Below are 27700 nucleotides of genomic sequence, written 5' to 3'. Positions count from 1 at the left end.
TCTACAAGTATCTTCATAGTGAGGGTAAAGCTTCAGAACATTCCACAAAACAGAGAAAATCATAATAATGTCTTACCAGATGTCCAGGTCAATTTCAGATTCCAGAAACGGCACGAGAGGTCCTGCGATGTGACACTATTAGAACTCAAGTTCTCCAGAAAGGTGAGGTGGTAAAAACTTTGAAGCCAGCATTAATTTCATGGGAAATAATGGTCGTGAACATTTACTCCACTTTCGTTTGGTTCAGCTTTGCACTGAAAGTACTTCAACAAAGAATCCGTATGAGCCACAAAAGGAACAGATTTTGAATTTAGGTAGACTGCACCATGTAGATAAGCATCTCGGTTTTGTTTTGTTCTGCTTTGCCTTTTGCCTTTTCGGTCAAAGGGTTTCAGTTTGTTTTCGTTTTTTGTTATCATGGTTTTTGGAGGCGGTGCTTGGATAGTTGTTTGTTTTGACTATTTTCCATCACTGGGAAATACAAATAGGTTTAGGAAGTGAGATCAAGGTTTAAAGCTCTGTTAAAATTTCTTCAGAGATGCCGGAGAAGAGAGAAGTGCCAGGGTTTGGAGCGTGCAACTACATCCAATAACAATATCTCAATTGTCTCAGCAAGCACAAAGGAGCAAGGGGCAGTGCCTTCCTTTCAGATACTTGGTCTGCAAAACTTCTTTGGGCGGGTTTTCTTTGTATTTTCAGGCAATAAATTTCCTGATGACATAAACCTCGTCAGCTTGTTTCATGTTATGGAAACGCCAGGCCAGCCTCATGTGTTGTTGAATTAGGGAGGAAAAAAATATTATTTGGATTTTTATTGACTACAACAAAAAGTTTTGATTGGATTGAGCTATATAAAATTACTGATACTGAGCTATTTTTTTTCAGAGCTTCAGAGCTGTATTTTTTTTACAGCTTCCAAGTTGCAATTTCCTATGACTCAGAATATTGAATCAATTTCCTATGAATCAATTTCCTATGATTAAAAGTATTCCTGATGCTTTTACTGGGAAGAAGTGATTCCCCCACTAATATGTCTATAGCTCAGTAAGATTTTGGAGTATACTCTTGATTACAAAAGATAAAATACAATTATGGTATGAGAGATTATCATCTAAATTTTTGGAAATGGTAGTATTTGTAAAGCATAACAGAGTATTCTAGGCATATTTTATTAATTTCTGTTGTTTATATAGCAAGTAGTATTAACCATCTACTGTAATATGGTGTTTTTAAAATATAGCGCCTAGAGTCAAAATTCATGGATTCCAACCCTGGTTTCCCCACTTTTTTTTTTAATTTTTTGCATGTTTATTTTTGAGAGAAAGAAAGAGCATTAGCAGAGGAGGGGCAGAGAAAGAGGGAGACACAGAATCGGAAGCAGGCTCCAGGCTCTGAGGTGTCAGCATAGTGTCCAACAGGGGGCTCAAACTCATGAACTGCGAGATCATGACCTGAGCTGAAGTAGAATGCTTAACCAACTGAGCCGCCCAGGTGCCCCATGGTTTCCCCACATTTAGAGTCTCCACACATGAAGACACTTAGGTCTTCATGTCAAACATTCTTTTTCTATAAATGGGGGCCACAATGAAGACATCTGACTCATTGAATAGTATGAATTGAGTAAAATAACTGCACCTTACAGTACCTGGCTCATAACCACCACTCCGCAACTGTGGGCAAAACAGGTAAGCCTGTTATCATGGAGCTTACAGCCTAATAAGGGAGACACAGACACAAATTATCACAACTGTCATAAATGTTATGAAGGAGAAGTGCATGTTCCTGTACAGGTATAAAATTAGTCTGTGGCAAGCAGGCAAAACTTCCTTTGGAAAAAGAGAATTCAGCCGAGGTCTGAAGGATAAACACTAATAAATCAGGCGCAGGTTTGATGGAAAGCATTCAAGGCAGAAGAAAATCCATGCCCTGTATTTTGAGAGGCCGTTGACATTTGGGGGAATTCTTTTCAGGGCTGCAAGGCAGTACCACCAATCCTCTGCAGGTGAGGAGGCAGTGGGGGCTCCACCACGAGGGTCTTTTAAACCACGTAAATTCCTTTAAATAGAGGAGTGAAGTCATTGCCTGAGTATGCTGCATAACAGAAACCTTCTTCTTTGTAAAGTGTCTGGTGTGACTTATTTGTTTTGTGGCATGTATTAAAAATAATTTGATGTGCCTTGGCTTCCCCACCATAGTTACAGTTATTTTTAAGTGAGGTATATGGAGACAGAGTATTTTCTTTGGTCCAGTTTCTCCCTTTTAAATATACCTACAACTTCCAAAGGTAGCTAAAATGTGAGGGTTGAGGGCACAATCCTCTGAGTTGCCAAACGTTTCTGGGACCTCTGCACCAACTACAAGTTTGAGGGGATTTCTAAAATCACTGTCAGGTTTGGTAATTCATTAGAAAGACTCACAGGACTCAGAGCTAATATACACGTGCCTATGGTTTATTACAGGGAAAGAATAAATTAAAGTCAGCCAATAACGCATAGGACAGAGCCTGGGAAAGTTTCAAATGTGAAGCTTCTGTTGTCTTCAGAATGCATTTCATTTCCAACCCTGACATGCGACAGTATGCACTCACTAGTGCCAACCAGGAAGCTCACCCAAGCTTTGGTGTCCACAGCTTTATGGGGACTTCATTAAGTGGACATGATTGATTGATTACCCATGCAGTCGCACTCAGTTCCTAGTCCTCTACTGCCCAGAAGTTGGGTTGATACCATGTGGCCCAAGGGGCCCACCATGAGTCACCTCCATAGCATAAAGTATCAGATGTGGTCCATAATAACAAAGATACTCCTATCATCTAAGAAATCCAAAAAGTTTAGAAGGTCCCTCCCAGTGGCTAGGGACAAAGGCCAGAGCTTTCCTTTGGCCAAACCAAATGATATCCTATAAAGGCTACCTCTAGCCTTTGGCCAAGTCTGTCTTATAGCAAAACAATCATATTTACCTGCAACTACATTTAGTATAGCTTATATATGGTAGAGACAATACTATCATATGAATGTGCCTCACATTTGGAGGAGCCAGTATGGGGAAGGGACAGGTTTAAAGAAAAAACTAATCCATCCTAAGGGTGACTGGGTGGCTTCGTCAGTTAAGTGTCCAGCTTTGGTTCAGGTCATGAACTCACAGTTCATGAGTTCAAACCCCACATCGGGCTCTGTGCTGGCATCTCAGAGCCTGGAGTCTGATTTGGATTCTGTCTCTCTCTCTCTCTCTCTCTCTGCCCCTTCTGCACTCACACTCTGTGTCTCTCTCTCAAAAATAAACATTAAATTTTTTTTAGGAAAAAACTAATCCATCCTATAAAGTCATTACATATATTACATTTATATTTTTACTCCTTGATTTACCATTATGTGTACTTTAGAGTAAACTTATGCAATGTTATTTAGCATAGAGATTATCTGATGATTGGCTAAATTCAGTTCTTCCTTAAGCCAATCATTTTCCATCAGTGTTATGGTTTGAGGAGGCTTTAATTCTTTTTCCCAAATTGATCATCAATATCAACATTATAACCTTAACAACAAGGCCAGTGTCATACCCTATCACACTATGGCAGCAGATGTGATATAATATTCTTAATATACAAGAATGTATATTCTTATATATAGGATTCTCAATGTATAAGAATCAAAACATACTGGCACATCACCAGAGTCCCACTCAGTCATTAACAGTACAGTCCGTCATCATATTGTCTAACCAAAATGGCTGCCAGAGTGATGCTACTCAGCTTTGTAGGTTTCCTGTCAATGCTGTCAGGTTGCAAAAGCAGAAGTGGCCTTCACCCACTGGTGTAATTGAGCATTGACACCATATCATCTCTTGTTCTTAGCCTTTCTCAAAGTAGTAATGTAGTATTTATTTTCCCCCCTTATAAAACCAATTTATGCCCTCCCATAGCCTCAGCTACTATTTTCCCTAGCTTCATTAACTGCCTAGTTTTACCCAAACATTTTCACCTTTGGAAGAGATGGCAGGTTTGGCTGTTGAGCAGGTCCAGATTGCCAGTAGTAATACTGGTCCAGCAAGCATTCCCTGCAATGCACTCCCATTATACAGGGTAGGATTACACAGTACATAGCTAGTGGGCTCTCGGACACTAAGCAACTCGTGTGTTACATTTCCCACCAACCCCAATTATGCCAGATGGCGTAAAGGCATAATCCAACCTATCAGGCCCTTAGGAATTCTGACATAAAAGTTTAAAGATAGAGGTACAGGTTTTTTTTGTTTGTTTGTTTGTTTGTTTAAGGATTATCTCTGCTTTTCGGGCACCAATAGTCACAGGCCTGGTCCTAGGACCACTGCATTAGGTAAGAAAAAAGTTGAGGTGATGTGAGCAAAAAAGAAACAGTGTAGTCATAACAGCATCCTCCCCCCATGGGAAGAATTATACAGTCATACCAGAATACTTCCCCACTTCCTTCTTCTCAGATTACTCAGAAAAGCAGGGGAATCTATCTGATAGAGATCCTTCCTTGGCCTCCCCTCATGTTGAGTGTGAGAACACACTCATGAAGGTGCAGAAGCCAACTACTCTTGCTTTTATCTACCCATTTTAAACAACAACTATTCCTATTGCCCGTTCTAATTCTATATCTAGCCACTGCTCTGGGGACACAAGCTTTCTGCCCATTGTTGGACATAGAAGCTATGAAGTGTGTTTCCTGGTCTGATGCAATGTGACTTGGCAGTCCAAACTGATGTTTCACAAGACCATCCTCAATGTCCGTAATTTGCCAGAAGGACTCCTAGAAGTCTCTGAAAACTATTATATATACATTTATGGTTTATTACAAGGAAATGATACATTAAAATCAGCCAAGGCAAAACACAGAGCAGATTCTGGGAGGGTTCCAAACCCAAGACTTCCATTTTCCACCTGGCATCAATGTGTGACAGTACCTGTGGAGGCTTGACAACCCAGGGAGCTCATCTTAACTTCTGTGCCTAGACTTTTTACTGAAGTTTCATTACTTGGGCCTGACTGGATGATTGCCCACAAAGCTGCACACGAGTCTCCAGCCCTTACTCTCAGAGCTCAGGCTGATAACACAGGGCTGAGGCCCACCATAAGTCATCATAATTAGCATAAAGTCTCAGATATGGTCAGAGGGATCCACCCGTCATCTCGCTAGCATAAACTGGCAGATGTGGTTCCAAAGGCCTACCATGAATAACAGAGGTACTCCTATCACTGAGGGTATTTCCAAGAGTTTGGAGATTACCTCCCTGGAGCCAAGGATAAGGCTGGATCTCTCTTTCTGCAAGGCCAAATTCTTTACTACAAAATATATCATTTTGAAATGGGTAATGCATAGAATTTCACTTTTGAAGTTGTACTTCTCTGAAATTTACTTTTTTTTTTCTTTAGCCCTCTATGGAACATAGATGCAGTTTTCAGGTGGAAATGTGACATGCTGCTAGCTGACCATGATATATCCATTCTGCCCCTCCCCTTATTAATAGATTAGGAAATAATGGAAATAAAATACAAATACACTTAAAAGAACAAAGCTAAAATACATTACTATTTCTTTGAGAAAACTGTCACAAGATTGATGAAGAAGAAGGAGAGGAAGATGGAGTGGGCGGTGAGGAGACATGAGGGTGCTTAAAGAATTGCCATTAGAAATATTGGAGAGCATAACGGATGCGAAAACTTAAACAGAAAATAGAGAGAGGGGTGCCTGGGTCGCTCCGTCAGTTGAGCATCCAACTCTTGATCTCGGTTCAGGTCATGATCCCAGGGTCCCAGGGTCATGAGATCAAGTCCTGTGATGGGCTCCACACACTGAGTGTGGAGCCTGCTTAAGATATTCTCTCTCTCTCTCTCTCTCTCTCTCTCTCTCTCTCTCTCTCTCTCTCTCTCTCCCTCTGTCCCTCTCCCCTGTTCACTCTCTCTCTCTAAAATAAAAAAATAAAAAATATAATGGAGCACCTGGGTGGCTCAGTAGGTTAAGCATCTGACTCGATTTCAGCTCAGGTCATGACCTCACGGTTCTTTTGTTGGAGCCCCTCATAGGACTCTTCGCTGACATCAGGAGCCTGCTTGGAATTCTCTGTCTCCGTCTCTCTCTGCCCCTCCCCTGCTCATGCACTCTCCCTCTCCCTCTCTCTCAAAAATAAATAAATAAACATTTTAAAAAATTTAGAAAATAGATATTATAAACAACTTTATGCCAATAAATTTGAATATTTACATAATTGGTCAAATTCCTCAAAACCAAATTAAAAAGAGAAACATTAGAGTCCCATTAATAACAAAGTGTTTGAATTTCTAGTAAAAGATCTCACAAACCAAAATCAAAAGATATGGCTTTTCCAGCAAGTTCTATCACTATCACTCAAGACAAACAACAATAACAAAACCTTCAGTCTTACACATTCTACTCCAAAGTGTGTGTGTGTGTGTGTGTGTGTGTGTGTGTGTGTGTGTGTGTGTGTATCACTAAAGCCCAGATTCAAAGAGATGGGGATTAGACTCCACTTCATGTGGAAGTAATAGCAAGGAATTTGTAGCTCATCTTTAATCTGCCACAAAGTGTTTTTCTAAAATATTGTGATAAGGAGGAGCATGTCAAAACCCAGCAAAGCAGAAGTGTGCCTACATACGTTAGTAGCAATTTAAACCTGTAGTAGAACTTATTTTATTAGTGATGTTTTAAAACAGAGTATTCAAACAAATGAAGTGGCTAATGCTGTATGAATCATGGAGGATAAGGAGCCAAACTAAATATGTATTAGAGGGAATGAACTCTATCACAGTACATGTCTTAACTTGTATTCACACAAATTGATTCTTTCTGCACTCTGCAACCTTTGCCTTTGGTACATTTATGGAATGTAGCAATTTGTTTTTATGAAGAATGTATGTATTTCCACTTAAGTATGCTTTCTATATATGTTTTCATATTCAGTACAGTAACACAAATTCTTCTCATCTGTTATAGACACTGTCTTGCTTACACGGGCATTCAGTATTTGCTGAAATTCAAGAAAGAAAAGATGAGCATAAAAATCTGAGAAGACAGTGATCTGCTTTGTAATTTAAAGGAAACAATTCTGTCAAACAGTTATAATGTTCAGGAATTAGCTCACCTAAGCTCACCCAAGACCTCATAAGGGCTCTTTGCCAGTTTCCTTTCTTGTTTCTGTAGTACTTGATCTCAGTGAATCGTTCACAACCTCTGTCTACTATATTAGTTTCATCTGCTATACTAAATCAATTTTGCAAAAAAAAATTAGTAGAAACTTTTTGCCTCAAATTCAGCTTTTAGTTCATACTAGGGTGTGTATGTGACTTTTGTTACCTCTGATATAGGGGGACTCAGCAGGTCAAAACTTAGAGGGACAGAATTCTAGTATGACATTTTTATCAATAACTGTGAAAGTCTTTTATCTATAAGCTTGATGGATTATTCCTCATTTTTGAAATATTACTTTAAGAGAGTTTCTGGAGAGAATGGATTACAAGTATACAAGTAAGCCTTCTCCTATATTAGCAACTGTCTCAGATTTTATGGTACTTTTGTCCTTCTGCAATCTTTCATACACCCATTCAAGAAATTTTAATTGAACTCTTACAATGTTCCTAACACCATGGTAGGCATTGAAGGTCAAATTGTAACTAGAAAATGTCGCCAGACAAAATACAGGATTTCCAGTTAAATTTGAATTTTAGATCAGCAGCATACTTATACTAAATATTATTGTTCACCTTAAATTTCAATGTAATTGGGTGTCCTGTAATCTATTTTATTTTTATTTTTTTATTTTATTTTGTTTTATTTTATTTTATTTTATTTTATTTTATTTTATTTTATTTTATCTTGCATGCATGTTAAATATGACAGCCCTAGTAAAAAAATATTATACCTGATCTGTTATAATTTGAAGTCCAGTAGGCAAGGCAGATACTAATCACTGATTTGGCATGTAAATGAAAAAATATAACTGCGACAAGTGTTACCAAGGACAAACACGGAGCTATAAAAGGAAAAAATAATCAGGAGAAAATCCTGGTTGGGAAGGTGACATCAGGGAAGACTTTCAAGTTAAAACTTGATAAATGGAAGTGCAAGTGACAACGGGCCTGGGGTACTATAGGGAAGGAAACAGAGATGCCCTAACACTGTTACTTTTATTTTTCATGCTATTTATATATTTTTCCCTCTAATTTTTTATTTAATTTTTATGTGGTTAACGTACAGTGCAATATTGGTCCCTGAAGTAGAACCCAGTGATTCATCACTTATGTATAAACCCAGTACTCTTCTCAGCAAGTGCCCTCTTAAATGCCCATCATCCATCTTGCCCATCTCCCACCAACCTCCCCTCCCTCAACCCTCAGTTTGTTCTCTACTGTTAAGAGTCTCTTAGGGTTTCCTCCCCCCCCCTCTTTTTTTTCCCTTCCCATATGTTTATCTTTTTTCTTTCCTTAATTCCACATATGAGTGAAATCGTATGGTATTTATGGACACCTGGGTGGCTCAGTCGGTTGAGTATCCAACTCTTGGTTTTGGCTCATGCCTCAGGAGTTCGAGCCCCATACCAGGCTCTCTGCCGTCAGCTTCAAGATCCTCTGTCTCCCTTTCTCTCTAACCCTCCCCCACTCTCTCCCTCTCTGTTGAAAATAAACAAATATTTTTTAATTAAAAAAAAGGAATCACATGGTATGTATCTTTCTCTGACTGACTTATTTCACTTAGCATAATACACTCTAGCTCCATCCACATCATTGCAAATGGCAAGATTCCATGCTTTTTGATTGGTGAGTAATATTCCACTGTATATACACACTACATCTTTATTCATTCATCAGTCAATGGACACTTAGGCTCTCTCCATAGTTTGGCTATTGTTGATATTGGTGCTATATACATTGGGATGCATGTACCCTTTCAATCTCTCTGTATCCTTACTTTTAAATGGCAATTTTATACCACAGGGAGATGTGTCTAACTAAAATGGTATAAGCAGTAGAAAGCCTGACTGCTCACCATGATGCAGAACACTTCAGAAAGAAAGCATTGTTTCAGGGGCTAACCAGTGTGTCTGTCTTTTTCATTTGGCATCTCACTGATGATGCAACCAGAGGCTGCAAGTTTTAGCCTCATTCATAAAGTGCCACAGGAGGGTTCATTACTCAATTCCAAACACTATGGACATTTTCTGGGATCAGAGAAGAAAAGTTACTTGTTCCATCAGGCTTCTGGCCTTTGCTCCTGCCAGACATGAGAGGGAACATGCCTGGTGGGAAAGACTCAAGTCCATGATGCACTCACCAGGGAGTTGCCAGACAAGACTGTCTCAAGTGACCACACCCTACAGTACCTGTGGCAGGATTCAGGCTCTCCAACTTTCCCAACTGCCCAGTTTGTGATCCCTCTCCCCTTTCCAAGTTTCCTTATGAATGCAATGTAAGAAATGGTCTTGGATAGTTTGGGTTGATTATTGAGGCTTGAATATAATCATTGTTCTTCCTCCTCTTCTTCTCCCTCCCCTCCTCCTCCTCCTTCTTCTTCTTCATCACCATCATCATCTTCTTCATCATCATCACCATCATGAGAATGGTCCTGCCTCAGGTTTATATATTTATTCCCATATGTTTCGTCTCTTTTAATTATCTTCTTTATCTTTATGATGTGTGCCAAATAAAAAGAGGAGTGACTTATACCAATTTTTATGGATGTAGGAACCTGAGCATACTCTCTCCAGATGAGTTACCTATGTCCTTTCTCTGACACAGCCCACAGCAGGATGGAGTGTTGATCTAGCCTCCTAGCTGTAGCGCTGTATCAAACTGAAAAGAAGTGCAAAGCACAAAAATTGACTGACAAAAAAATAATTATGTTGAAAAATAGTCATTTAAATAATATTAAATCACAAAACTGGTGGACAATTAGATAAAACTTATTAAAAATACACTGACATACAACTATGTCAGAAATGCCACCTGTTAAATTGTAAAATGATTTGATTTCATGATTTTATTATTATGACAAATAGCACATTATCATTGGCTATAGCATTTTAGATCCCCAAAGTGGCATATGCTCTAAATGCCACTAATAAGTTATATATATTAGAAATCTGCAAATGTGGGAAGATTTAAGCTTTTCTCTAAAATTATAAAGTATTTTTTAATTATAATAGAGTAGTGTATCTCTTAAAAACCAGTGCCTGTAGGGAAAAATTGAAGAAATCTGCAATTTTAATATCTCAACCTCCTTGTATATATGGCACTTTGTTTTCTGAATAACAATATTTTTCATAATGATGTCTATATCTTACTTTATAGTAATTTAATGTACATCTTAGTCTAAAGGGTGCAAATATCAAGTGTATAAAAGATGTATGGGTTTTATAGTCATGTAATGCTAGATTTCTTTAAAGCAAAGTTTCTGTAGTCTGCTTTCTCTTCAAATCACATAAATCCTTCACCTTTTAAAAGCAAAGGCTTTGGAGCACCTGGGTGTCTCAGTCACTTGGGCGTCCAACTCTCGATCTCAGCTTAGGTCTTGATCTTAGGGTCTTGAGTTCAGGTCCTGAATTCTGCATGGAGCCATATACACCCCCCCCCAAAAAAAAGCAAAGGCTCTATTTTCTAGGAAAATTTTAGAAAACAGGATACAGGTATTGTTTTTTGAAAAGCCAGCTTTTGTTTATTCAACTAAAAGCTAAAGAATTCCTTTCTTATTACTAGAAATTCAGTTATTGAGATCCTGCCTTCATGTATAGTCTTCTTTTTTATTTCTGTGAAAATGGACAGGTAAATCTCAGAAAAGAATGATTGTTTCCAGATCAGACATCAAAAATGATTTTCCTTTTTTTCCCCCTTTAAAACCACATGTGTTCTTTGGTACTGCCTTGAATACTACAGAGCAGAAGGGACTCCTGATCCCCCTCAGTCTCTCTCTATGGTCTAGGCCACAGGGAAGTTTTTATCTGTACCAGGGAAGTTTTCAAATATAAGCCGTTCCCCCAAAAGCAGTGGCATTAAGAACTGCAGGGCAGAGGTTTATCTCCCAGATGTACCACACCACTTGTAGGGCTTTTTTTGATCCGCTTATAAAATATGCCCACCAGATTTGAAATTAATTACTTCAACCTTGAGGATCCTTTTTATGGTGAATACACCTGTGACTCATGAGAATGTACTGTTATCAGATGGACTGGATTTTAAAAAGAAAGAAGGAAACATAATATTTTAGAACTACTACACACTATCTTTCAAGTCTTTAGGAGCATGATGTGAAAGATGAAGAGCACCCGAGCCCAAACTTTGTGCCAAACTCCTGGGTGCCAGCAGCTATAGAAGCAGTTCTATTAAATCTTTACCACAATCCTATAATGTTGGTATATCGGTTCCATTTTACTAAAACTCAGAGAGATAGTGTAAGATAGGATCTTCCAGCTAAGTCAAAAAGAAGGCTTTAGCATGTTTTCCTATTGCTCACAGGGCCTATCAGACATATTTCAGACAGAAATATGGAGGAGCATTTAGTTGAGATGAATGGTGAAAAGTCCTTGGAAGTAAAAGCTGACCTGATGGCAGCCTTCTGGGTTGAGGCCCGTAAAATGGATACTTAAAATGATAGCAGTAGTTAAGAAATGTGCCTGGGACACCTGGGTGGTTCAGTCAGCTAACGTCTGACTTCAGCTCAGGTCATGATCTTGTGGTTTGTGAGTTCGAGCCCCACCTCAGGCTCCATGCTGACAGCTTGGAGCCTGGAGCCTGCTTCAGATTCTGTCTCCCTCTCTCTCTCTCTCTCTCTCTCTCTGCCCCTTCCCTGCTCACACTCTGTCTCTCTCTCTTTCTCAAGAATAAATAAGCATTAAAGAAAAAAAAGAGGTGCCCAAAGCAGGAAATTTTGAAGGAATTTGAGAAAACACACCCTATCCTCCTTCTTCCCTTACCCAATTCAATCCTACCACACACGCCAACCACCAAACGTTGAACTGAAAGATGACTGGGTGGTACCAAAGCAAAAATCCACCTACTTCCCAAATTTATGTAGAGCCAGTGCTGTGAGTGCTATTGAACTCTGACTTATGTGGATTTCATCACTGCTGGCTTTCCCAAACCCTGCTAACTTTGTTGTTTTCATATGCTTTCAATTCCCAAATGTCTGAGGACTCAAAAATGTCCTCTTGTGATTTGTCCTGTTTGCTATTTGGTTTTTCACTGCTGTTGTTGCTTCATTTGAATATTTTCTCCAGGAGTCTTAGCAAAGTTGTTTTTTTATTCTCCTTTTTGTGTTACTCATGCGGAAAGATCGTCTAAATTACATTTTAGTGCAGACTCACTGTTGACTCTTTATAATAATTACATTCTCAGCAATCAGCGGTAGTATCACATTTCGAGCGCCTTGGAATTATTTCCCTTGTCATGATTCGAATGCATTTTTCAGACTCTTATCTAAAATTAAACCACTTTCATGATGTTATGGTCTTGGAATCTGTCATAGTTAGCACTACCTTTTCCCTTTCTATCATTTAAACTTAATGGAAAGAACTTGCAGAGAGAGTGACTAGATTGTGAATAATTAGTTCTTTATAGGATTTATTGTCATCTGGGAAGAATACTATGTTAGATGTTCTTACGAATCCACATGGGATTCGTAAATTCCCCACATGGGAATCTTATGTAATCTACATGGGATTACGGAAGTAACAACGCTTCTGAGTTCCAATTTTGTTTTACCTGAAGGGAGTAAATTTGGTCTTGCAATGTTTTAAGGATCCATGACTGGTGTCTCAGTTTTTCCTACATTCCTAATAATTGTCATTATTCCCAATTATATTCAGAGGACCTAGAACAAAAAAAGGTGGCTCTTAACAGAACATCAACTGACGTTCAATAAGGATATTTTGAAATATTAACTCCTGCAATGGGACAGAACCTATTGTAACGCTATACATTGGTGTCTGAAATCCTTCTTTATACCAGTCCTGCAGGTCACGAACAGTAGAGGCCTCTCACATGCAAACATCTGCTCAGCTAACTTAGTTTTTGTTCTCCTTTCTTCAACTCACATGGACTTAGTAGGAATTTGCCGAGTTACACATCATCTCACAAATAGAGTTATGTATCTTTGTAGCAACACCGAAGAAACTAGGAGAACATATGAAATAGATCCTATCAAGAAAGGTACTTTGTAATTATGCAGTGTTATAATATGTCCTACACCCCAAACATCTGAACACATTCTAAGGTTGTAAGATGTGCATTTCTTCTCTGTGTACGATACTGCCATTCATACTATAACAGTAATCCTGTAAATATTAATGTTTATTCTATTGTATTGACTGTTACCTTCATCATGGTTGTCTTTTCACTCTGAGAAAAAAAAAACAAATTAGCCAAATAGATATTGCCATTTCACATAAAATCACGGTTTTAAAGTGACTCAAGCATAGAAAGGTATTATTTATAAAACTTCTGATTTGTTCAAATGGATGGATCCCAAATTATAAAACTAGTCATGCAAATAGCACCCAATGAATATTCTGTGGCTCAACAAGAGTGTGACTTGAGTGTTTAAAGAATTAAAATAAAACAGTGCTCTCTGTTACATTTCTGTATCTGTTGGATTTAGTTTTTGCCAAATGTATCTAACAGAGGCAATTCTTGTGTTTTCTTGGTTTAGTGACTTAAATAAAGAAAGAAGTGGAAGTGGTGGGAGACGAGGACAGTATTGTAGAGGAAGCTTGAAACCTAATGGATAGAAAAATAATGGTCTTCGAAAATCATGCTCAAGGCCAGTAATTTTTTTTTTATTGTGAAGGAAAGAAGTAACTTCAGTCCAGTTTCATATAGTTTTCTAAATATTTCCATGATATAGTTGGTTTTGTTGGAATTATTTTGTTCTTTTGTTTTGAGGGAGCTAAGGTGTTTGTTTGTTTGTTTGAGCCTAGGATTATATGCTGAATCTCCATGATGGTCAACCATGAGATTGGGAGAGCCATATCCAGAGCAATCTGGTTTTTATCTAATTTGCCTATTTGCTAACAGACTACCTAGACACTGAAGTTTAGCCTTGTTCCAAGGATGCGAATAGGAATCATTCTTAGCTTTAAAATTACATCTTGATGTTATGTCATGCCAGAGGTGAACAAACTGCCAATTGTCAAAGAGATTAAAAACTTTTAGCTAAAAATAACTATTAATCATTCCAGTGTAGAAGATGATTGGATATTGAAATATACAATTATGAGGGAACCTCAAAAACACTCCAATCAGCCCACTAAAACAGACCATTATTCCCAATGTCTCCATGCCTGTCATTGCTGCTAACATTTCTCCAGTGAGCCAGGCTCACACCAGTAAGGGTTAATTCCATTCATTGTTCAGCTTCAGAAATCATCAAGCACCTTTTTTACAACTGTTTCTGAACTAGCCTGATCTTTATCACCTTCCTCATAGCACTTTAGTTGGCTAATTCTGGGGCGCCTGGGTGGCTCAGGTGGTTAAGCATCCAACTTCAGCTCAGGTCATGACCTCACGGTTCCTGAGTTTGAGCCCCACATTGGGTCCCTGCTGTCAGCACAGAGCCTGCCTCAGATCCTCTGTCCCTCCCTCTCTCTGCCCCAACCCCCCTCTAAAAAACAAATAAACATTAAAAAAATAGGCTAGGGGCACCTGGTGGTTGAGTCAGGTAAGCGTCTGACTCTTGATTTCGGTTCAGGTCATGATCTCATTGTTCGTGGGATCGAGCCGTGCATCAAGCCCTGGGCTGACGGCATGGAGCCTGCTTGAGATTTTCTCTCTCCGTCTCTCTCTGCTTCTCTCCCACTCATGCACATGCACTCTCTCTCTAAATAAATAAATAAACTTTTTAAAAGTATTTAAAATTTTTTTTCAAAAGGCTAATTGTGTTCCCTGCATATATTCTTTTTCACCAAAGGGAAAAATATTGCTATGTTGCTTAATGATGCTACATTGATATATATATATATATATATATATATATATATATATATATATATATATAATGTACATATAGAAAGTATATGGCTTGAAATCTTAATGGAGTCCTCAGTCCAGTATTCAATCCATTTTATCTCTCTTAGGCCATCTGTCAAGATCCTTATGGTTGTGGTCACATCTCCTCAGGTTATAGTTGTTTGCTCTCTGCTTCCTTTCTCTGCTCTTGTTCTCATCTACTATACACCTTAGAATGTTCAGCTTCTCTCTTTACATGTAAATTCTAAAATACTAAGGCTCAAGTGGAATTAAACTTCTCTGAAGCCTTCTCCAGAAATTTACACTCAAGTATCTTGTATGTTCTGTCAGAATTTCCAGAACATTTTATGAAACGCCCAACATCTATATACCTGTTTTCTATTAGTTTCCTGTATGTAAGTTAAATTAGGGATAAATTGATACTTTTGTTTTTCTCTTCCCCCACAAATCTGTTGTTTAAACTACAGGTCATGACTCACCTGGTTTATAAAATCAGCTTAGTTCATTGACAATCCTCTTTAAAAAATGAAATAGATGAGGTGTGCATGGGTGGCTCAGTTGGTTGAGCGTCCCACACTTGGTTTCAGCTCAGGTCATGATCTCACAGTTTGTGGGTTTGAGCCCTGTGTCAGTTTCTGAACTGATAATGTAGAGCCTGCTTGGAATTCTCTCTGTCCCTCTCTGCCCCTCCCATGCTCATGCATGCTCTCTCTCTTTCAAAGATAAATAAATAAACTTTATTAAAAAATAAAATAGATTAGAATAGAAAATAGGAGAATGGTGCCCAGAGTAAGGAGGAGTATTGATTGGCAACTCTTTTGTTTTAGATAGATAACCAGAGAAAGATAGCAAGATAGACATTTGTATTTTGCATCCTAATGTAAAATTGTGGGTTTTTTTTTTTACTATGGATCATAGTCATAAATTTTTCTGTAATTTATCAAAATCATGTTTATACTCCTTCATAAGTAGAGTTATTCATTCATTCATTCAACATGTTAAGTACACCAGAAGTATTAAAAAATAATAACATTGTCTCTCTCTTTGAGGGCCTAGCATTCTCTTAAGATAAATTGGTAGGTATACAAACAATTTTAGTATGATGTACATGATGTCTAGATACAAAGTACAGATAATTCTCTGGGAACATAGAGGAGGAAGTAATAGCAAGCCTTTAAGAGTCTCTCGTTGACTCACATTCTTCATTCTTCTGATGAGAAATCAGCCTGCTAAGTTTTGTGGTTTTTTTGTTTTTTTTTTGTTTTTTTTTAACATTTATTTATTCCTGAGAGACAGAGCGTGAGCTGGAAAGGGGCAGAGAGAGAGGGAGACACAGAATCCGAAACAGGCTCCAGGCTCCAAACTGACAGCACAGAGCCCAACACGGGGCTCAAACTCACAAACTGTGAGATCATGACCTGAGCCAAAGTCAGACGCTCAACCGACTGAGCCACCCAGGCCCCCAGCCTCCTAAGTTTTAATTAAAATATTTAAAAGATGCTAGTCCATTTTCTTCTCTTCTTTAATGTTATATGATTATGGGTAAGTAATGGAGTATAATATAAAACTCTGTGTGGTGAGGTTGTGAAAATAACAACTTACTTTTCACCAGCTTTGACCTATTTTAAAAAATTGATACTTCTGGGGCGCCTGGGTGGCGCAGTCAGTTAAGCGTCCGACTTCAGCCAGGTCACGATCTCGCGGTCTGTGAGTTCGAGCCCAGCGTCGGGCTCTGGGCTGATGGCTCAGAGCCTGGAGCCTGTTTCCGATTCTGTGTCTCCCTCTCTCTCTGCCCCTCGCCCGTTCATGCTCTGTCTCTCTCTGTCCCAAAAATAAATAAACGTTGAAAAAAAAATTAAAAAAAAATTGATACTTCAGCTTATACTTCAGAAAAGCTATTATCTATTTATTTAAAAAAATTTTAAGTTTATTTATTTTGAAAGAGAGAGAGACAGCAATCAGGAGAGGGGCACAGAGGGAGGGAGAGAGAGAATCCCGAACAGGCTCCATGCTATCAGCACACAGCTTGATGCAGGGCTCGAACTCACGAACCCTTGAGATCATGACCTGAGCTGCAATCAAGAGTTGGACACTTAACTGACTGAGCCACCCAGATGCCCCAAAGCCATTATCTATGTAGAGGAGGAAGTTGTTGGAAAAGCTTGACCTCCATAAGTTCCCCTTTATATGAAATGAGAAAACTTTCTCAGAGTTCATCACCTGTCTTAATCTTTTCTTATGTTCTTAAAATTATACTCAAACATATTACAACATAATGTAAAAGTTTAACAGTAGTATACACATAAAATTTTGTATTAATAAATATTGATGCCTAAAAACATAATGAGTCAAAAATATTTGGTAAATATAGTAGATTCAAAATAATGGATACTCATACTATAATTTATCTCTTCCTAAAATGTAGTGTACTTTGGATTGATTGTATATACAGTTGACCCTTAAATAACATGAGGCTTACGAGCACCAGCTGCCCGCACAGTTGAAAATCTGAGTTTAAATCAGACTCCCCAAACACTTTACTAATAGACTATTGTTGACTGTAAGTCTTACCAATAACATTACACTTGATTAACACGAACTTTGTATATTCTATGTATTGTAGAGTGTATTCTTACAATACATTAAGTTATGAAAAAGAAAATATGTTAAGAAAATTATAAGGAAAACACACTGATAGTGCCATACTTATAAAACACACACATACACACACACACACACACACACACACACACACACAGATCCAGGTGTAAGTGCACCTGCACTGTTCAAACCCATTGTTCAAGGGTCAACTGTACATTTAGAGCCAAATGAAGAAATGTTTTTAGAAGAGGATTTAAAAAGCACTTGAGGGTCTCTTTGACATAGCAAAAATTAGATCTGCAGTCAGATTAAAAAAGAAGACACCAGAGTGACACTCTGCCAACGTAACCAAAACATGCTACCAATTTTTAAATAGAGTGCTTTCTTGAAACCTCATTAAACATAGTCTGAATGTGTAAACTATCTGTTCCCTTGCATTCTTAGTACATGCTTTTTGAGTAAGCGATATTAGTTTTTCTCCAGCTCTAATTAATTTCTGTCATTATTTTTCATTTGGAGTCTATTTGAAGTTTTTAAATGTTCTAGTTCCAACGCATAATTTTAAAGTTAAGGAGCTTCTCTGGACAAATGTATATGCACACCATCCTTCCCTATATTATTGCCTTAACTAGAGCTTGTTCTCTATGTTGTAATGCATAAAGCTTTTTGCGCAATACACTTCCTATGGTTAAATCATACTATCAAGTCATGGGGCCTTTTGTTTAGAGGAATCAAGGTCGAGAGTCCAAGTCGCTGAAATTTATTTCCATAGTAAGAGGTTGATTGAATGACTTAAAAAAAGAATTATCTATGATGATGGAGCCCTAGGGACTCCTTGATCTGCCTTTTGCAAGCTGGAAAACCTTGAAAGCCAGTGGTATAATTCAGTTATTGTCTGAAGGCCTGAGAATAGGGGAAACCAATGTTATAAGATCCAGTGTAAGACAGAAGACCCAGGAACCAGGAACTCCAATGTTCAAGGGCAGAAGATGGATGTTTCAGGTCAGAGAGAGAAAATCATCCTTCCTCGGCCTTTTTGTTCTATTGAGGCCCTAAATAGGTTGGATGATGCCCACCCACACTGGTAAGAGTAATCTTCACCAAGTCTACTGATTCAAATGTTAATCTTTTCACGAAACACCCTCCCAGACACACCCACAAATAATGTTTACCAGCTATACGGGCATCCCTTAGCGCATTCAAGTTCACGGTGACACATAAAATCACCAGTATTCTTAGAAGTGTTCATGATTGCTAACAACATGCTGTAATTCGCTTTTCAAAAACTTCATAAAGCCCTATTTCTCTCCAGATAGCTAAAGCCTCCCTACTCAACCTCCCTAGGCTATCTGCCTTACTGCCTCTATCCTGAATCCTACCTATTTCAGTACAGTTTGGGAAATTACAGTATTAAAAACTCTGCAAAACTCAGTGTTAAGTAAAAACAGAGGGAGGAAAAGCTAGTAAGGGAATGGATTTTCTAGAATTGAAAGGCCCTCTTGCTGGGTACTATGCCTGGGGCTTTCTATATGGTAAACCTCCTACTACATATAACAGTCTACGACTTAGGCATTTGCAACTTCACTTCAGGATGAGAAAACAGATTAGGAAAAGTTAAATCCATTGCTGCCAAATTCCCTTGATATACAGGTGGGGGCCTGGGATTCAACCCAACATCCATTTAGCCTGAAGTCTAGGATCTTTTCAGTATACCACTCTCTTGCAAGAGTGCTTGTTCTGAGATGTGAGTTTTCTGTAGAAAGTTGTTGAGTTGTTCAGTTTTTGTTTTGTTGACTGTCATTTAAAAGTATAGGAACACCTAGTGTTTTTTAAGCAAGAGGTTTATATTAGCTATTTTCACTTACCTGAAAGTAGAAGACATGACATGTAACCATGAGCTTAGAACTTCCTTATGCAAATCATAGGAAAGGATTTGCTCTGAGAAGCTGTACAGGCTGTGGTGATCAGAGAGGACTGGATTGAAGCAATTTTTATGACAACTGTCAAAGAAGGTCAAGATTAAGCTGTTTTACATGATGTTGGCTTATGGATTAGCTATCCTCCATAGACAACATATTTAATTCATGATAGTTTTTTGCAACCCCAGCAATAAGGAGAGAGTTTGCAAAGTATGAACTGCTGGATAAAGACAATCAGGGAAATAAAAGGCAGAGTGGGAAGTGCTTATTAAAAATTTAAATAGGTATCTATCCCAGAAACTCACACAAATTCATCTACATACTATAATTCCTAATGTTCATACTAATAGTTCATAATTCATCTTTTAAAAAATGTGAATTACTTCTTCATTCTAAGTAACAGTCTTTAACTCATATTTATTTGTTTGTTTTTAGTACATGATATTCCTGTCAGATACCTTGACTCTGAAACAATGTACATACATTAGATATAGAGTAGGGTGGGGGCACCTAGGTGGCTCTGGTAAGCGACTGACTTCAGCTCAGGTCATGATCTAACGGTTTGTGGGTTTGAGCCCCACATGGGGCTCTGTGCTGACAACTCAGAGCCTGAGGCCTGCTTCAGATTCTGTGTCTCCCTCTTTCTCTGCCCCTCCCCACTCATACTCTGTCTCTCTTTCTCTAAAAAATAAACATTAAAAATTAAAAAAAAAAGAAATAGACTAGTATGAAGTTGGGGAGATATAGATTGGCCTGTAACCAGCAGTATTAACAGAATAAATCAATGTTCCCAAGTTTACAGAAAAACATATACAAGTAAATCTCATCTTAAGAAAATCAAATATATACATGTTCAATTTACACAATAGACAAAGTATCCTTTATTTTCATTGTAGAAACATCGATTGCATTCCTTCTAATGCAGATAAAGCAGATTTCAATTTATCAAAAAAGCAGGGATATTTACAGCCAAATTTCCCAGGTTCTAGTGAGGATTAATTTTGAAGAACATTTATACCTGACTATTCATTTCATTTTTCTAATTGCTTTAAAAGAATCCCCTAATTCCCTTCTCCCGAAAAAGGCATTCTCCTGCCTAAATTTCTAAGTAAACTTGAAAGGTATTTTTAGACATGCAGCATTAAATATATACTGAGTCTTCCAACTTCAAGTATCAGATAAAGTGGCTCAAAACACAGGCTAGCTTGAGTACCAACCTTCAGAATGCTGGAACTTCTCCAGGACCCTGGAGGGATTTCTCTGGGTCAGGCTGTTCCTCTCTTCCAGTTAATTCTCTAGGAATTATGAGCCTTCTTTTTTCTGTAATGTGGACATATTAACCCTTCCAGTGGGATGCTCTTAAGTAATAAAACTATACTGACTCTTTGTGTTTTGTGATTAACCTTCATTTTTCAAATGGCTAAAGGGATTGAATAAATCTTTGAGATAAAGTGGTTTCCATCAAACATCTCAATCTGCTGACAGATGGGAACCAAAAATAACTCTGGTATAAAAGTTTCAGTGGAAAAGTCAAATAGGCACTTTCGCCAACCACTTGAGAATCCCCCCAAAAGCAATACGTACCTCATAAACAATACAATCATAATGTTAAAACTACTGGTGAAAAAGAATTTTGCCATAAACTGAGGAAAGAGTACAAACGTTTTAGTGATAAAACTACCAAAACGTGTTTTCCATCTTCAGATTTACATGTAAATGAAATAAGATTATGATGTTTTGGTACAAAAATTCCTGTATAGCAGAAGATCATAAGGAGCATGTTACGTAGATAAAAAATTATCTTTATATTTTTGTAAAAATGATGAGATTAACAACATCAAGGATAACACTGGGACAATCAGCCAAATGTCTGTAAAAAAATAAAGTTAGATTTCTGCCTCAGGCAATGCATATAAAAAAATTCCAGGTAGGTAAAAGAGCTAAGTGTTAAACTCAAATAAAAACCACAAACTAACAACTATAACACTAAGATGACCCATAGGTATATATACATATGTATAACTGTGATTGGAGAAGATTTTCCTAGGAAAAACATAAATATCAGAATTCATCACAAAAATATTCAGTATTTGTCTTGAGAAAAATTCCTTAAACCAAGTTAAGACAAATTATAATTGGGAAACAGTATATAGAGCAAATATAAGAAGGATTAATACTCAGAATATATCAAGAGCCCCTATAAATAAATATGAAAGGATAACCAAATAGAAAAATGATTAAAAGAACAAAAATACAAATGGTCAATAAATGTATGAAAAGATGTTTTACCTCCCTGATAATAAGGGAGATTTAAAAATAATGTTATATCCTTTTTTGACTCATTAGATTAGCAAAATATTTATAAGATTGTTAATACCCAGCACTGGAGAGAAAACGGACACTTATAAACTGTTGGTGGGAGTATCATCTGACAATGCCTTTTAAGAAAGCAATTTAACTAGCACATTCTTATTTAAAGAGTAACAACATGAATTATAGTAGTTATGATCCTAGGAATCCTAAAAATCTAGTTTCTAAAAATCGAGTTTATCAAATACAAAAAAAGTGTATGTATTAGGAATTTAAAAATGATATTACTTATAATAGGGAGAAAAATACTGAGATAACTTAGATTGAGCATTCTATCAGACAGTCTGTGGTCCAATCAGGTGACTTTTTATTTGACTCCTTGATTTATATCTCTGTAAAATATTTTAGACTTATACGGATTAAGTTAAGATTATAAAAGTAAAGACCTTGGAACTTAGAAGCAGTGAATACCCATTATTTATTAGGCTCCCTTCCCTTAGTATCAGAATCTTGGTATAGATAGGGGAAGCAATGTCCTCAGTAAGAAAAGAATCATATTTCTCAGCCTTTCTTGCATCTAAGGATAGCCAGGTGACATACCTCTAGTTAATGTGATGTAAACAAACAAAAAAAATACCACTGAGCTGCTGGCTTAAACAACAGATATTTATTTTCTCACAATGATGGAGGCTAAAAGTCTGAGACGAAAGTGTATGCAGAGTTAGTTTCTACCAAGGCCTCTTTCATTGCCTTGTAAGATGGATACTTCTCCTTGTATCTTCACATGGCCTTCTTTTGTGTGTGTCTGTCCTAGTCCCCTCTTCATATAAGGAAATGAGTCACATTAAAATAAATACAATGGCCTTATTTTAACATGATAACCTTTTTAAAGACTCTGTTTCCAAACGCAGTCACATGCTGAGATATTGGGTGTTAGGAATCCAAAATACGAACTTGTAGGGGGAAGCACAATTCAGCCAACAACAGCAGGGTGTTCAGGAAAGCACCTAACTGGTCATAGGCCCTATTTTCATGTTGTATTTTTTCATTGTTCTGCCAGGGATATGGAGGAGAGGTCTGAAGCTGGAACAGCCTTTCTGTGACCCTGAAGGAAAGACTAAGAAATCGCAGAATCTTTAACCCAGACCTATTCAAACTTCAATAATATCATCAGCTAACCCTACCTCTGAGCATCTTGGTAAGTGTATACTAGAGGTAAAGCAGGGGGAGGGACTTAGAACTTACCTTATTATTTGAAGTTTCTGTTACATGAGTGGAACCCAAATACACAGAGGTGAATAGTGTTCAATAAATTCTAATTAGCAATAATTATAATAATTTTTTTTTAAAAAAAGAAAACTAAATGTCTATCAATAGAGAAGTGTTTTAGGGGCACCTGAGTAACTCAGTCAGTTAAGCATCTGACTTTGGCTGCCATGATCTTGTCATTCGTGGGTTCAGTCCCTGCATCAGGCTCTGTGCTGACAGCTCGGAGCCTGGATCCTGCTTCAGATTCTGTGTCTTTCTCTCTCCTCCCCTTCCCCACTCCCACTCTGTCTCTCTCTCTCTCTCTCTCAAAACTAAATAAACATTAAAAAAAATTTAACTAAAAAAAAGGCAATCCACCTTATGAAATAGTTTACAGCTATTAAAGATAAATATGAGGAAGATCTATATCAAATAACAAAGTTTTCTAAGATCTCTTATGAAGTGAAAAAGATAAGTTGCAGAAAAAAAGATGCATTTATTTTATGATTACACATACAGTAAATATATATATAAATGCATTAAAGTTCTATAGGGATACAGAAGTGTATTGTTTAAACCTTTAATAACAAATATATATTAATGTGTTATAAATGTAATAAAAATGGAAATATATTTTATAAAATTAATCAAATTACTTTTCTTTGCATTTCTGTCCTTGTAAAAAAGTGCTTCAATTAAAATGTTCGAATTACAAAAGTCAAACCAATTCACCAAAAAGACACAAATTTTATAAAAAACACTTAAAGCTTTGATTTTGTTGAAAAAAATGCCACAGGCCGATGTGTGATTACTTGAGGGGCTACACATATCATTCTTTTAAGAACAAGTTCATAACTCAAACTGGCTTTCCGTGAAGGGATAAATCTGCTCTCTGGAGAGCTTAATAAAGTATAAATGTTTTAAAATCATATTTAAAGAGAATTCCACTTGCAACATGACAGTGTGAGGAGCACTGTGGACCCACTTTTCAGTAAAACTGGAAAAAAATATTTTAAAAGGAACAACCATTTAAAGTTTGTGGAAATGGTCCTAAGGGCACACAGCAAATGAAGAAACACTTATTCAAGAAAATCTACTAAAACTCACTAAGAACAATGAGAATCTGAGGTTCCCTCCTCCCTCTTCCAGATTAGTGGAACAGAAATGCCACTCCAGGCTGGTGCATCTGAGAACACAGTCATCCTCCTTTCTCCCCAGCTTCCAGTTAGAGTGTTCTCTAATTAACGGGGCAAAATGTCAGCATTTTACCAACCGTTTTCAAAATCACGGTGATGTTTTTTGGCAAAATGGACAATCCCAAGCTAAAATTCATATGGAGTTTCAATGGATCCAGAAAGTAATAGCATGTTTGAAAAAGAACAGATTTGAAGGATTCACACTTCTGCTTTCAAAATTTACTAAAAAGCTACAGTAACCAAAACTGTCGTTTTGGTATAAAAATAGACAAATACAATAGAACTGAGAATATAAAAACAAACTCAATGGTCTATCAATCTATGGTCAATTGATTTTTGACAAGAATGGGAAGACCATCCAAAAGGGAAATAATGGTCTTTTGAACAAATTGTTCTGGAAAACTGTGTATCCACATGCAAAAGAATGAAATTAGACCTTTATCATGCACCTTTATCATTAACTCAAAATGAATCAAAGACCAAATTTAAAGTCTGTAGCTATGGTATTATTCAAAGAACATATAGAAGCATATATGCAGGACTTTGGATTTGGCAATGGAATCTTAAAAGCACAGGGAACAAAAGATAAAATAAATCGGACTTAATCAAAAACTTTGGTTCATCGAATGGTACTACCAAGGGAATGAAAAGGCAATCCATTCAGCAAATGATGCAAAACAACTGAACATCTACATGCAAAAAAAAAAAAAAAAAAAAAAAAAAAAAAAAAAGGAATCAAGACACAGATTTTACACACTTCACAAAAAATTAACTCCAAATAATATAGACCTAAATATAAAATGCAAAACTATAAAACTCCTGAAAGATAACATAGGAGAAAATCTAGATAACCTTGGGTATGGCAAAGATGTTTTAGACACAACACCAAAGCACGATCTATGAAAGAAATAATTGACAAGCTCAACTTCATTAAGATGAAAAACTTCTGCTCTGTGAATGACAATGTCAAGAGAATATGGAGACAAGCCACAGATCGGGAGAGAATATCTGCAACAGATACTTCTGATAGAGGACTCTTATCCAAAATGCACAAATAAAACATTAAATTCAACCAAAAGAAAAGAAATAACTCAATTTAAAAATAGGCAAAAAAAAAAAATCCGAAGAGGCATGTGATCAGAGAAGATATACAGATGGAAAATAAGCATGTGAAAATATGCTCAGTATTATTTATTATTAGGGAATTACAAACAACAATGAGACACCACCACAAACTTATTAGAATAGCAAAAATTTAAAACACTGACAACGATAACAGTTTGTACGGAGCAACAGGAGCTGTCATTCGCTGTAGAATGCAAAATGGTACAGCTACTTCAGAAAATACTTTGGCGGTTTCTTGCAAAGCTAAACATAGGCTTATCATAAGATCCAGCAATTGCGCTTCTACGTCGTATTTACCCAAATGAATTGAAAACTTACGTTGACATAAAAACATTCATACGAATGTTTAGAAGGTCTTTACTTATGATCATCCAAAACTGAGCACAACCACGATTTCCTTCGATGGGTAACAAGATAAATAAAGTTGGTATGCCATTAAATGGAATAGTATTCAGGGACAAAACGATATGAGCTATCAAGTCATGAAAAAAAAACATAGAGGGACCTTAAAGGCATATTGCAAAATAAAAGAAACCAGTCTGAAAAGGCTACTTATCGTATGTTTCCACAAGTGTATGACAGTTTGAAGGCAAAACTGTAGTGCTAATAAACAGATGAGTGGTTGCCAGGGGTTCAGTAGGTGGCAGAGAAGGTCTTCTGGTTGGGGAAAACACAGGGGAAATTTTAGGGCAGCAAAGCTACTTTTAGGGCTGTAAAGTATGATGTAATAATGGTGAATACAAGATGTTAGACATTGTCAAAACCCACTGACTTTTTTAAATTTTTTTTTTCAAAGTTTATTTATTTTTGGGACAGAGAGAGACAGAGCATGAACGGGGGAGGGGCAGAGAGAGAGGGAGACACAGAATCGGAAACAGGCTCCAGGCTCTGAGCCATCAGCCCAGAGCCTGACGCGGGGCTCGAACTCACGGACCGCGAGATCGTGACCTGGCTGAAGTCGGACGCTTAACCGACTGCGCCACCCAGGCGCCCCAAAACCCACTGACTTTTATAGCACAAAGACTCCATCTTGATATATACAATTTTTAAGAAATCGTCTCAGAGTGCGGAGGATCCTAGAATGGAACACAGAAAGCAGCAGAAGACTTTTAATGTATTACAAATCCCATTTGGAAGAGATTGTAGAAAATATCTGACCAATAATCTGCAAAACCGTCAAGGGCATCGCAAACAAGAGAAATCTGAGAAACTGTTAAAACCAAGAGATGCCCAAGGAGACATGACAATTAAATTTAATGTGGTATCCTGGATGGGATCCTAGAAGAGAAAAAGGAAATTAGGACACAGTTATGAAAAAGAAAGACAAACCACAAACTGGATGAAAATATTTGCAAAACATACCTCTGATAAAGAAGTTGTATCTAGGGGCACCTGGCTGGCTCAATCAATTGATGGAGCATGGAACTCTTGATCTCAGGATTGTACATTTGAGCCCCACATTGGGTGCAGAGATTACCTGAAAAACAACAACAAAAAAAAAACTTGTATCTAAAATTACAAACAACTCTTAAAGTTAACAATAACAACAAAAAGGAACCATATTGAAAAACTGGGTGTGGGGTACCTTAAAACCCTCTATACTATCTTTGAAATAACTCTATAAATCTGAAGCTGTTCTAAAATAAAAGTTCATTTTTAAAAAAATCTTTAATAGTTACATGTCCACTTAAAAACAATCCAAATGTAAGATTTCATCTCAGTATAGACAAGTTAGGACAAAGCAGTGAGGTTCATTTATGCTGCATTATTCCTGAAGGATGAGTGATAGGCTCTTGCTTGTCTTATTTTTCCCTAAAGCCAAGGTGTGTGCTTTTGGTTTGGGGTGGGGAGGGGACAGTGGAGAGATCACATGAGACGTTTCTTCCATGTTATAACGCTCTTTTTCACTCTCTAAATTTCTAAAGCCAGGATATAGTCTACAATTGATGGGAACATTTAATATAGTTTGCTTGGGTTTCTTTCCTGTATGGCCATTATTAAATCAGCTGTGCAGCTTACAATCTATGGTGTTTTATAAACTGAAGAACGATGGTATATGAACTCCATACAAGTGTACAATAATGTCCTTCCCAAAAGAATCTTTCAGTTCCTGTTTCAGTTCATGTGACGGGCCAACTCTTCCCCCAGGAGGAAGTTCCATTTGTTTATTTTTATATTCACATTGTACTTTGTGAGCACATAGGTCAAGCTTTACTGAACAAGAGTTTGCCACGTTTCTTTAAATACTCTTTTACGTACATATGCCCAAGGCCTTCTAACTGTCACCAGCCAAGATAAAAAAAAAAAAA

The 27700-nt window shown here is 37.3% G+C and overlaps 2 long non-coding RNA genes across 3 annotated transcripts in view; one reads left to right on the top strand and one right to left on the bottom strand.

The window, feature by feature from the left end:
• LOC102899395 overlaps positions 1–638 on the bottom strand; it is a 43767-nt gene extending 43129 nt beyond the window's left edge. Inside the window, exon 1 of one of the 2 annotated variants that reach the window (XR_006585394.1) lies at positions 77–638. This is a non-coding gene — a long non-coding RNA (uncharacterized LOC102899395). The remainder of the gene's footprint in view (positions 1–76) is intronic. The other variant, XR_441160.4, reaches the window with a different exon arrangement.
• Positions 1–27700, top strand: part of LOC123380090 — a 251339-nt gene that overhangs the window by 201371 nt on the left and 22268 nt on the right. Inside the window, exon 3 of the long non-coding RNA XR_006585395.1 lies at positions 22883–23020. This is a non-coding gene — a long non-coding RNA (uncharacterized LOC123380090). The remainder of the gene's footprint in view (positions 1–22882; positions 23021–27700) is intronic.

The sequence above is a fragment of the Felis catus genome, chromosome C2 (genome assembly GCF_018350175.1).
Source record: "Felis catus isolate Fca126 chromosome C2, F.catus_Fca126_mat1.0, whole genome shotgun sequence".
Classification (NCBI taxonomy): domain Eukaryota; kingdom Metazoa; phylum Chordata; class Mammalia; order Carnivora; family Felidae; genus Felis; species Felis catus.
This window is presented reverse-complemented; position numbering and strand designations above follow the sequence as displayed.